The sequence below is a fragment of the Pteropus vampyrus genome, unplaced genomic scaffold, assembly GCF_000151845.1.
Source record: "Pteropus vampyrus isolate Shadow unplaced genomic scaffold, Pvam_2.0 Scaffold419, whole genome shotgun sequence".
NCBI classification, from domain to species: Eukaryota; Metazoa; Chordata; class Mammalia; order Chiroptera; family Pteropodidae; genus Pteropus; species Pteropus vampyrus.
In genome coordinates this window covers 251,097-263,673 of record NW_011889200.1, presented here as the reverse complement: position 1 = coordinate 263,673, position 12,577 = coordinate 251,097, and the positions used below count along the sequence as shown (strand labels likewise).

The following is a 12,577-nucleotide window of genomic DNA, read 5'->3' as shown; positions in this document are numbered from 1 at the left end:
GTTACTGCATTAGTAGGGTGCTAGTACCCAGACCAAAAGCCCCTGTACTCACTGTAGGCTGTATGAAAGGAGTGTTGCCAAAGTTTAATTATGGCGCATTTATTCAGAGTAGAAAAAGGAGAAAAATCGATATAATAATTCTTTGACACATTAAATGGCAGCTAGATAACATAGCTCCTGTCGAATTAAGTTTTAAATATGAACAGTTTACAAAATTTTGTTTTATAGGTTATTTTATCTTAGTACAGAACAAAAGATAACCGGATATTACAATTACAAGGTATTAAATAACTAACGGAATAGGGAAGAATTCAAGAAAGAATACTGCAGCTTTCATCAGGCTATCAGGTGCTACTGCAAGAAATGGCTGGGTCCAAATAGATTTGCATAGAAAAGCATTAAAATAGTGCTCCCTTTGAAATTCTTAGATGCAGGAGGGAAGAATGTATATTTAAGGTCATTATAATGATCAATAGATAAAGATCTCTTTAGAGAGAGACACTTAATAAGCAAGCAGCCTAATTTCAAGATGATAAATATCCAAAACTCAGTGAGTACTCCTATTTGTTCCTCAAATCTGAGATGGCTTGAATTTATAAGACTATCTTGGGAATGAGTGGCATAATTCCAAACAGCTGACTTATAAGTGCCATATTATCACTTTATCCTTTCTGTACTCTAAATTGAAAGTTTGTCTTTGAGAGACAATTAGCTCTGTAGCCACTAAAAGAATCAAACAGTATTGCTCTTAACTCTAAGGAAACTCCAGTTTTGACTGGGGCGGGAACACGTGATGCAAGTGGTGTTCCAAAGCTGAATCCTGTAGTCTGTGCAGCTGGAACTGTTACTGAATGAGAACAGGCCAATAGAAGATGTACTTATAACTAGTTGGGATGGAATCCCAAAATTAACCCTCTTGTACCACGTGTTGAGGAAGTAAACCTGTAGCCAAGTGGTAGCTGTTGCCTTTGCACAGCCAAAAGTGAAACCATCTGTAGGGGTACCAGTTCCTCCAAAAGTGAACCCACTCATGACTCCAAACCCTAAATGGGAGTAAGAAGAATGGAAGGAAAAAACATTAGAGATCTCAAGGAGACCTTCAAGTCAAGATGGTGGATCAAGCCACACTGGAATCACCCTCTCGTACTCCAAACTCCTACAAATATCGGTTAAAAAGCACTTAACAAAAATTTTTCTTTTGAAAATACAAAACAGAGTTTTTGATGAAAGAAGGTAATTTTCAGGTGCCAGACAGGGTGGGAATTTATATCAATGAGCAGAAGCTGAAGCTGTTTAGTCCAAAGGGGTGACTCGAATGAGATATGTGCCTTAGCAGATGGCAATATGCTGGGTTGTGGGTACGATTTGAGGTCACAGGGTTAAGCCAGAGGTTTCTCAATCAACAGAGACCTAGTGAAGCTTAAATCTTGGAAATATCTACAGGAGAATGGAAAAAACAATGGAAGCATGCAGGAACCCCAAGCTGATATAGGAGATATGCATAGATAGCTCAAATTCAATTTACCTTTGTGGAGTCAAAACTTCAAGCTAAACTGTTAACGTAAAAACTGGTTAGGAGATGATGAAACCTTCAGGGCCCAGACAGGTTGCCCACGACACCACTCAACAGTGGCACATCCACTTCATAGGTCACTTGTGTAAAAAAAAACCCAGAAGATTAACTCATAGGCAAGAATTACAAAACATATAAGGAAGTAGTCTATAGACAACTCCCCCGCTCCCCCCAAAAAAGAATTCTCATTTAAAGAGTTAAAGATAATAGAGCAATATGAATAGCACATTAAACTGCATGTTTAATATATTCAAAGAGCTCAAAAAGAAATAACATCCATAAAACAAGTAAGTGAATGTGAAAAAGAACCAAGCAGAAATCCAAGAAATGGATATCAGTATTAGAAATAAAAAGGCTTAAGAGATAGATTTAAATAGATTAGACACAACTGAAGAGAAAAAAAAAACAAACCAGTAAATTGGGAGACAACAGAAGAAATCTGCCAGAACACAGGGCAGATAAAGTGATAGGAAAGAAGAGAGAACTTAAGAGATAAGAAGAAAACAAAAGAGAAGCTTCGATATATATCCAGAATAAATGTCTGAAGGAGAAAATAAAGTGGCAGAGATAATATTTAAAGACTTAATTAAGGAGTTATCTAGAACTAAAGAAAAAATATTCCTCAGATTAAAAAAGCCACCAAGTACAAGCAGGCAACACACACACATATCCTTTATATATAATATATCGAACCCTAGAATATTAAGTGTAGAGAAAAAATCTGAAAATTACTAGAGAGAAAAAAACAAAATTACCTAATAAGGAATAACAACCAGGATGACAGCAGGCTGTTCATTAGCAACAATAAATGTTAGACAGAATAATGTCTTTAAAATGTTAAGGGAAAATCATTGTGTATTTATAATTCTATCCCAATCAAGACTTATACAATGGGAGGTGACTAAAGATCAGTTTTTACATAATAGATTTGAAAGGCAAATCTAGAAATCAGTTTCAAAAAATATTTCATCTAAAAGCCCATCACTTTAATGCACCAGTAAGAGGGGAAAAAAAAACCTGTCACAATTCTTTCTTATCATTTAATTTTTATACTTTTTGGAGGAGCTCTTTTCAATATAGACATAGATTTTAATCAAACATGCATACATTAATAAAAATATTCCAAATCCAATTTTAAATTCAAATTTCTTGACATTTTCTTTGCCACCAAGAGCACTATTGGTGTAGTATTTCTTAAAAGAACTCATAGAACTAAAAGCCATTTTAACCATGCTTTCAAGCCAGTTTTACGAATGTGTAGACTAGCCTCCTTTTGTCTCCCACTTCAGCATAATCAATAACTTAATCTGATTAATCATCTCTTCCATCCCCTCCCCACAATCACTGGTTTCTAAGAATTAAAGGTGATCCCCTATTGTCTCAGGGAATTTCAACAAAGTTTTACACAAGTTTCGATTCCAGATACTATGATGTTACATGTGCAAGAACAACTATGATGTCACAACTGTCACCTGGCCAAAAGGGGCTGTAAGATATCATCAACTGTTAAGACTCATTTTGACTTTAGAGATATTAAAATATGAAAAACTGTACTACTTAAAATTGATGTAACAGAGTATCTTGAGTAGTGTTGGTGTCATGGATATAAGTTAACACCTTCTCAAGGATAACTGAAGGGCAACATTTATCTGAATGTGTTAGTTATGACATACTTGTTTTTAAGCCATATAAACGTCTTAAAACTTGTAAAATGTAAGCTGAAATGGTGATTTCAAGTGTAATAACTCAGTCCTGGAAGGCATAGAAAGGGAAGCAGTCTGAGCAGAATATGAGTACTTGCTGCATTTAGTCTTATATTCCCAAGGGTACCACTATCCGGAGGTTATGATGTTATTACAAATTATTTTATAACTGTATATTATTATATGTTATATCATATATATATTGTATAAGATATATTTTATATGGTAATATTATAAATGTTGACAGAAAAACTCATTGTTGTCAGACCATGGATTGATGCTATAACAGAAATGGACACTCAGATTTAGGTATTGTCATCAATATAAGTAGGCCAAAGGAAATTCTGGTAGCCATCAAAAGATGGAATTTTTTTCCTGTGCCTTTGCATTGTGGACTTCCTATCCTTTTAGAAGTAACTTAAGAATCTCCCTGTTAAAATGGCATGAACCTTTAAACTTTTTCTACCATAAAAATTTGAGAAATTTTAAAAAATGCATTTTTATCACTAAAAAATTGAAATTAAAGATGCTCTCTCTTCCATTTCATTTAAATCTTAAATTTTTTTTTGTTGTTCTTGTTTAATTTCTTTCACTTTTTTATTAAGTTTATTGAGGTAACATTGGTTAATACAATTATATAATTTTCAGGTGTACATTAACATTCAACATCTGTATATTCTATTGTGTGTTTACCACCCAAAGTCCAGTTTCCTTCAACTACAATATATTTGATCCCCTTTACTCACTTCACCCTCGCCCTAAATCCTATATTTGACCCCCTTTACCCATCTGCTTCCCCACTCCTTCCCCAACCCATTAGTAACTACTAGTCTATAGACCTCTGGTAACCACTAGTCTATATTCCATGTCCATGAGTCTCTGTCTGTTTGTCTTGCTCATTTGTTGCTTTTAGGTTTATATCCCACATATAAGTGATATCATGTGATTTTCAACTTTTTCTGTCTGGTTTATTTCGCTTAGCATGTAAATCTTAAATCTTTCATATCCTTATCCTTTTTTTAAATTTTTAAATCTATTTTCCTTAACCATTTCTAACAAAAGTGTTTAAAAAGTCTTTCATTACAATCAGGGATTGTCAATTTCTCTTTATAATCCCCATTGCTTTGGGCTTTATATATTCCAAGACTATGTTGTTAGGGGCATAGATTCATGGTTGATAGTCTCTTGGTAGATTTCCTTCCTTTCATCAGTGTGAAATGTCTGTTTATTACTAAAATCATATTTTGTCTGACATTAATGTTGCTTCACCATTTTCATTTTGGTTAGTATTTGCCTAGTATATTGTTTTCTATCCCTTTGTTTTTAACCTCTCCGAGTCATTTTAAGCATGGTTTTTGTAAATAGCAAAGTGGAAAATTTTTACTCCAATCTAAGACTCACTTAATGAGTTTAATTTATTTACATTTATAGTGGCCTCTGATACAATAGGACTTATTTCTTCCATCTTATTGTACTTTTCATTTGTCATGTTGTATCTTTTATCCTCTTCTGCATATTTAGATTGATGGAATTTACTCTACCCCCTTTAGTTTTCCTTGAAAGTTACATGTTCTAATTATATTAATTCAAATGAGTTTCTCTTGAATTCTTTCTTTTAACATACAGACATGTTTTTCTAACAAAGCCTGAAATTAATCAGTATTCCTTACCCTCTTCAACAAACAGGGCCTAAGCACACTTTAACTTTCCTATATATATATATCACTGCTTTATTAAAAAAAGGAAAACAAGCCTGTACTCCCTATATGTGGCTATGAGTAGGAATATCTGTCTCTGTCACTGTTGAGTTTCTATAGCCAAACTCTGTTTCTCTTCTAAGTGATCTCTCTTTACTCACACTGCCTAACTATGGGAGCTTAACATTGACAACACTACTGCTTTTTATGTTGGCCCCAGCTTACAGTTCTATCTTGGATGCCTTTGTGCAAACACACATGTTCAAAGAAAGAAATACTAAATGGTAAAAGGCTTTTGCAGAAAACACACTAGACCCAAAGAAATTATCAGAGCTCACTGAAAAGGCTCCTGGAAATGGACAGATAGATGTTCCCTGACTGGTAGCCCGATCTAAATGGAGCTTGCTGAATTAACTAAACAACTGGGTAGGAAGAAAAACAATATAATGAGTGCTACTGCCAATCAGACTGTGCTAGTCATTCAAATGCATTGGAGCCCCAGTTTCCTCACATCTGAAATGCTGAGAGATCAATTGAGTAACTAAAATATTTTTTCAATAAGTTTACAAAGGGCCCTTCGCATATACCACCTTAACTAATTTAATTTAATGTAAAATGCTATATGAAAGCTTTCTGAAATATAATGCTGGGGCTCTCCTTGCTGTCAGTGAGAGATCAACAAATCATGGATCACTCTCTTAGGTGGCCCAGAGAGTGAACATAAATTGGATTTCAAATTACAATTCAAAATAATTACTATATATCCACTTCATTTATCAACATGCAAATTATCTTATCTGTGTACTACCTATCATCATTTATTAATCCTAGGAGTGTTCTGGATAGTAGGAAATCTGACCTAGAATCAATAAATATTATTAGGTCACTTTAGGACATACCATTTTACCATTTAAGTTATTGAATCTCTCACATAATATAAAGGGGGAAAGATAAAAGATAGCACTTACCGAATCTGAAACCTCTTATTTACCTTCAACAAATCTAAAAGGTATTTTGATCTCCATCCTATAGTTGAAAAAACTGAGGCTGAGATGAGAATAACTTTCTCAAGGTCAGGCAACTAGTAGGTGAAGGAAATGGACACAATACTTCCATTTTAATACTTGCTTAAGCAGTACATTGTTAGGAAGATGAATCTGTATCTCAAAAGGTAGTTCAAGCCAGGGTACCTATTATAAGCCATTTCGTCATAAATGTTTAGGGGCTTCTGTCTCGCAAAGTATAAATGATTTGGAGGGGATCACTCATGTTAGTATTCCCCTATATTACTTTGAGAAATGACTGTCAAGTTGTGACTAGCATAGAAGCTCGGTCATATAATTTATTAAATTTTCCCCGCCTTTTTGGAAGCAAATAGACTATTCTTCCTTGAAGGCAACAATCTCCCTAGATTGCCTAGTTACTTAACAACCATCGAGTTCCACGAATTCACTTCACCTCCTCAAGAACATCATGACTAAATGATCTGGCCTGAAAATTCACATAATGTGATTAGTCATGTTATAAAACCATTCTGATAAATAGCAACTTCTGATAATATATATAGTTCTTTAACATAACATTAATTATCTAACTAAGGAAAAAGGCAGAGAAGCAAAGGAAAAATACAAATTCACCAAAGAAATCCCTTGTTCCACCAAGAAAGCCTTCCAGAAACAGTACTAAAGAAGAAAGTAAAAAAAAAAAAAAAGCCTCAAAGTAAAATAGGGTCCTTATTTACACTGACAGTTACATATGCTAGCTGTGGAAATTGAAACTGAATTACTAATGTTTTATTCTAAATGTTTGAGTCTCCAGAGAGATGTGGACGGGAAGAGGTGAAATTAGCACAGCCATTTTAAAAGAAATAGTAAGGGATCAAACTTCTAATGTTGATTATTTTATTTTACACCGAAATAAAATATTGGGCTATTGAAAAGTGGTGCATTAATTTGAGTTCATATTAAACATCTTAAACAGTACAATTTACTGATTACCTTTCACATTAAGTGCTTTTCTCCCCCTTCATACTATAACATGTCAGAGCCTTAAGGTCAGAATCTTGTTTTGAAGGTTAGAACATTTTTTAAAATCTCAAAATTAAGACCAACTTTCTAAATATTAGAAGCATAACACTACAGAAGACTGTAAAGTGCCATGATACAGGTTTCATTCTCAGTAAATGCCTTTAGCAGTCACAAAATTGGAAAAGGAAAGACCAGGAGTGGGACCAAAGGGGAAGGTGGGTAGGACTCAAGAGAGAGAAACTCTCATAGATACAGAAAACAAACTGATGGTTGCCAGATGAGAGGAGTGTTGACTGAAAAGAATGAAGGGATTAAGAAGTACAAATTGGTAGTTATAAAATAGTCACGGTGATGTAATGTACAGCAAAAGGAATACAGTCAATAATATTATAATAATTATATATGGTGCCAAGTGGGTACTAGCCTTATGGTGGAATCACTTCATAAGTTATATAAAGGTCAAACCACTATACTGTACACCTAAATCTAATATAATATTGAATATCAATTGTAATTAAAAATAAAATAAATTTAAACTTTTTTAAATTATAAAAACAGAAAATAACAAGTGTTGGTAAAGATATGGAGAAATAGGAATCCTCATGCATTGCTGATGGGAATATAAAATGGAAAAAAAAAGAGGGAGAATCTTGGAGAAGCTGAGAAGGATCCAAGAGAGGGCAGAGTATAGTGTGGAGCAAGGGGGACTCAAGAGACAGTGGGTGTGGAGGGCATAGAGACCCAAAGAGAAGGCACGGTTATGTGGAATGGTTGAAGAGGGACTCAAGAGGGCAGGAGATTAGAGAATAGGGTTATGGGGAGAGGAGAGAAGACATGAAAACATTAGAGAGAACTAGTCAATAAAACAAAGGAAGATGAGCAATCAAATAGAAAAGATAGCCTCAAAGGCAAACCCATCTTTAAAAGAATCCTCCCCCAAATATTGGAGAAGTAGAGCAAAGAAAGAAACAAACAATTGGAGAAATCTGAAGCACAGTATTCACAAAAAACGTTATATAAGCACACACTGCTTTTAAAACATTGCAAGATATTGGTATGGGCAATGTTTTTTTGGCGTATGACTCCAAATGCAAAAGCAATAAAATAAAAATAAAAAAAAGTGAGACTACATCAAACTAAAAAGATTCTGCGAAGCAAAGGAAACTATCAACAAAATGAAAAGACGACCTACAAAGTGGTAGAAAATATCTGCAAACCATATATCCAATAGGGGGTTAATATCCAAAGTACACAAAGAACTCATATAACTCAATAGCAAAGAAACGATCTAATTTAAAAATGGACAGAGGACCTGAATAGACATAAAGAAGATATATGAAAGGCCAAGAGGTACACAAAAAAATGTCCAATATCACTAATCATCAGAGAAATGCAAATCAAAACCACAGTGTGATACTATCTTAGAATGGCTATTATCCAAAAGACAAGAAATAACAACTGTTGGCGAGGATGTAGAGAAAAGGGAACCCTTGTGCACCATAGGTAAGAATGCAAATAGGTAGAGCCACTATGTAAACAGTATGGAGGTTCCTTAAAAAAATTAAAAATATAACTACCATATGATCCAGTAATCCCACTTCTGGGTATTTACCTATGAGAAATGAAATCACTAACCCAAAGAAATATCTATACTCCATATTTACTGCAGCATTATTCACAATTGCCAAGACATGGAAACAATCTAAGTGTCAATCAACAGAAGAAAGGATAAAGAAAATGTGGCACATATATATAGTGCAATATTATTCAGGCTTGAAAATGAAGGAAAATCTGTCATTTATAACAACATGGATGGATCTTGAGGACATTATGAAGTGAAATTAAGTCAGAGAAAGACAAATAACTGTATGTTCTCCTTTACATATGGAATCTAAAAAAGCCTAATTCACAGATACAGAGTAGCATGGTGGCTGCCAGGGGCTGGATGAATAGAGAGATATTGGTCAAAGAGTACAAACATCTCTTTGGGGTGAGAATTAAATGAGATAAATTTAGTATAGTATCTGGCACATAATAAACCATTATTAAACAATAACTATTATTAATAATATATCATTAATAGCTGACTTTCTAATAATATAATTATATAATATTAAAATAATATAAGGTAAATAAGAAAAGTTTTGGGGAATCTAATGTACTATAGTTAACAATACTGTATTATATATTTGAACGTTGCTAAGTGAGCAGACCTTAAATGTTCACACCACAAAAAAAAGATGTGATGAATAGGTTAACTAACTTTATTGTGGTAATCATTTCACAATGCGTACATGTATTAAATCATTGCAAAGTACACCTTAAACTTACACGATGTTATGTCAACCTATCTCAATAGAGCTGGAAAAAATTAAGTGGCAGAGTTATATGATGGAATGCTTCACACCAAATATATAACTAACTTTATTACATTTATCAATAAGGATAAATCTCAAAAACAATATTGACTCAAAAAAGTTTCAGGAGAGTTAGTATGGTATACCATTTATGTAAATGTTAAAGAACATACAAAACGATATATTATAAACAATTTATGGCTATCTACATTCGAGTGTACTTAAAACATAGATGGAAAAATATATAACAACTTTAGAAGAACAATTATCTCTGAGATGGGAAGGAAAAGAGATCGGGAAGGGGTAAAAAGAGGTAGCAATAATGTTTTAGTTCTTTAAAAAACAATGTCTAAAGAAAATATGGAAAAATGTTAACAATTTTTAAATCTTTGGTGTAAATGGATGATGGTATATTACAGTTCACTGTACTTTTCTGTTTGAAATATTCTATAATATTAAAAAGAGGGACTAGTTAAGTATATGATAGAAAATAAGATAATATGTGTGCTTTGAAAAGGGAGATGTGCTAATATAGGCCAATTATACCTTTTATTCTCCAAGTCAACTTAGTTGGCTCCTTTATAATTTTTTTTAAATTACAAATGAATACACACTCATAATCTTTGGAAAAGGTATTCATAAAGAAAGCTAATCAGCATGTGTGCTATTATGGCACTTGAATCTGCTATGATTCATATATTTTTAAAGGAAATCGTTTTGAAAATCTTTATCCTTATTAGTTAAAAAAAATACATTCAACCTAACTCTCATATGTATAATGAATATCGTGGTTGATCACTGCTGCTCTAGCACATAGAAACCTGGATGGGCAAATCAATATATCTGGGGATGGGGACAAAAACTCACAGTTCACGTCCACATCCATGGCCTTCCTGTTAGGATTCCTCTTGAGTGTCACAAAAGATAAAAGTTATATAAATGGTTTTAAATAGCCAAGACTGAAGATAAATCCTGTTGGTGGTTTAGTTAGGCTAACTAAATTATGGCCATCTTAGTCTATGAAATATGAGGCTGCTCTTAATGAAAAATATGAAGACCATCAGCAACAGGAAAATTCCTAGTATAGTACTAAATTTTAAAAATTGTATAAACAAAAATTAAGATTATTTAAAAATATGGATACATATCGATAATATTGGAGGGGAAGAGAAATATCAGTTATATTTTGGTAGTAGAATTGAAGGAACTTGTTCATCTCTAATTTCTTTAATGCTGGTTTAATAAATTATTTAAATAATGTTTTAAAACAGTTTATGTATTATAAAATAATTAACTAAACTATATCCCTTTTTCATAGCTATAACCCACAACAACTTCTAGGTATATTTTTTCTTTTAGCTCTCTCAGGTTTCATTACCTAAAGCTAAACTAGTAGACAAAGGCCAGGAAATCTTTTGCCTTTAACTCTGGAATAGGCAGGGCAGGGAAGCTCTCTTCCTGCTTCAACTTCTGCCCCTAGATCTGACCAGTTTTTAGGCAGAATGGACAAGAATATTAGACTTTAAGCAAGTGAGTTCTATCTCTGGAATGCACTCACTGACAACATGACCCCAGGCAAGTCACTGAACCTCTCTAATCTTTCTGATCCTCAAGCCCTAAGTTTCTGTACTCATGAAATCTTCCAAGGAATTCAAGTGTTCCAAGATTTATCTCTGATCCAGGACCCATCCCCTACTTTCCTACCTCCTCAACCCTGGGGAATAGAGCACTTAGCATTGGATTCCATCTTACCAGGGGCATGCCAAACCTTAAAGAGGTAGTTATATCCTTAAAGATAAAAAGTATTTGTTTCCCAAGAAGAAAACTATTATTTATTGAATACTCATGCATCTGACACTGTATCAAGCACTTCATATATGCTATATGAACCACCTTCTGGGGTCCCACCATGGACCCACAGAACCAGTTCCTGGAGTGAGCCAAGGAAATCTGAACTTGTAACAAATGTCCTAAGTGATTTCTAAACACACACAAGTTCGAAAATCAAAGGTCTAAGGCCAGCGTTTTTCATACTGTGAATGACAATTCATTAGTGAGCTGTGGTCTACATTTTAAAAATATATATATAATGGAAAGTATAAGAGTATACCGCATGTATTAAGTACCTGCTCTGCAAAAACAGTTATGTTATATATCTGTATGTATGTACTGTGTCACAGTATTAAATTTATTTCTTACTGTGAGTCACAGCCAAAAGGTCTGAAAAGCATGAGCTAGGAATTATGGACTTAGAATATTGCAAAATGAGGCCAAATAGAAACAACAACAACAACAAAAACAATCAAGGAGACAGCATAGCATATATTACTTAAGCTCCACAAGTATCTAGAAAAATAAAATTTAAGACACTTAAACTCCGATAATCTAAATAATAAGGGGTATTAGGTAATTTGGTAAAAAACAAACAAACAAACAAACAAACAAACAAAAACCAACAATAACTTAACTTTAGCCAGAAACTTAACTATTCTACCTACCTCCATTTTTTGTTCACCGTGGTAATAACAAGTAGAAGAGACAAATTACTCAAGCTTCATTATCCCCTAAGCCAGATGGTATGAAAGTTAGAAAAATACATGATAGCAGAAAGAAGGAAAGCAGTTTGGTTAATTTATAATCAAATTCCAAACCCTGGATAACCAACAGTAACCATTCATTAAAACTATTTTTCTCTCCTTGCTTACAACATTCAAATAATGAATGAGGGTCCCACTGCGGAACACAGCTAATCAGTTCCGACTACAGATATTTATTAAGCCCTCTCACATTCCCCCTTTGTTTTCCAAACCGCGGAATCCATGGGAAAGTAGGCTCACACTGTACCTCTAAGTGAAGACACTCAGATTGCCACGCAGTAGCAAGCCCGCGGCGCACCTGCATTTCTCCATTCTAAGGCGGGAAAAGCCGGCACCAGTCCCGCGATGTCCCCGGGAAAGAGAGCGACGCGTAGCTCCAGCCGGTGCCTAGTAGGACCCACGTGGCCGACGAAGGGCTGCGTGCTCCCCTTGTGGCTCCGGACCCAGACTTGCATACAGCAGCGGAAAAGAAGCGCGATCCCCTTCTACACACACAGATGCTGAACCAGGACTGAACCACAACACAGGTCTCTGTCGCGGAGCGGGGAGGGGGCGTGGGGAGCGCGTGTTGGGGGACAGCAAAACCTCTCACCCGGGGCTACCAAGCATACCCTTCCGTCCCC

The 12,577-nt window shown here is 34.6% G+C and overlaps 1 protein-coding gene across 1 annotated transcript in view; it reads left to right on the top strand.

Moving 5' to 3' along the window:
- The first annotated feature begins 12,202 nt into the window (after positions 1 to 12,202).
- PIH1D3 (PIH1 domain containing 3) overlaps positions 12,203 to 12,577 on the top strand; it is a 40,605-nt gene continuing 40,230 nt past the window's right edge. The window contains exon 1 of the mRNA XM_011380967.2: positions 12,203 to 12,481. The gene's annotated coding sequence lies outside the window, so the exon portion shown is untranslated. The remainder of the gene's footprint in view (positions 12,482 to 12,577) is intronic.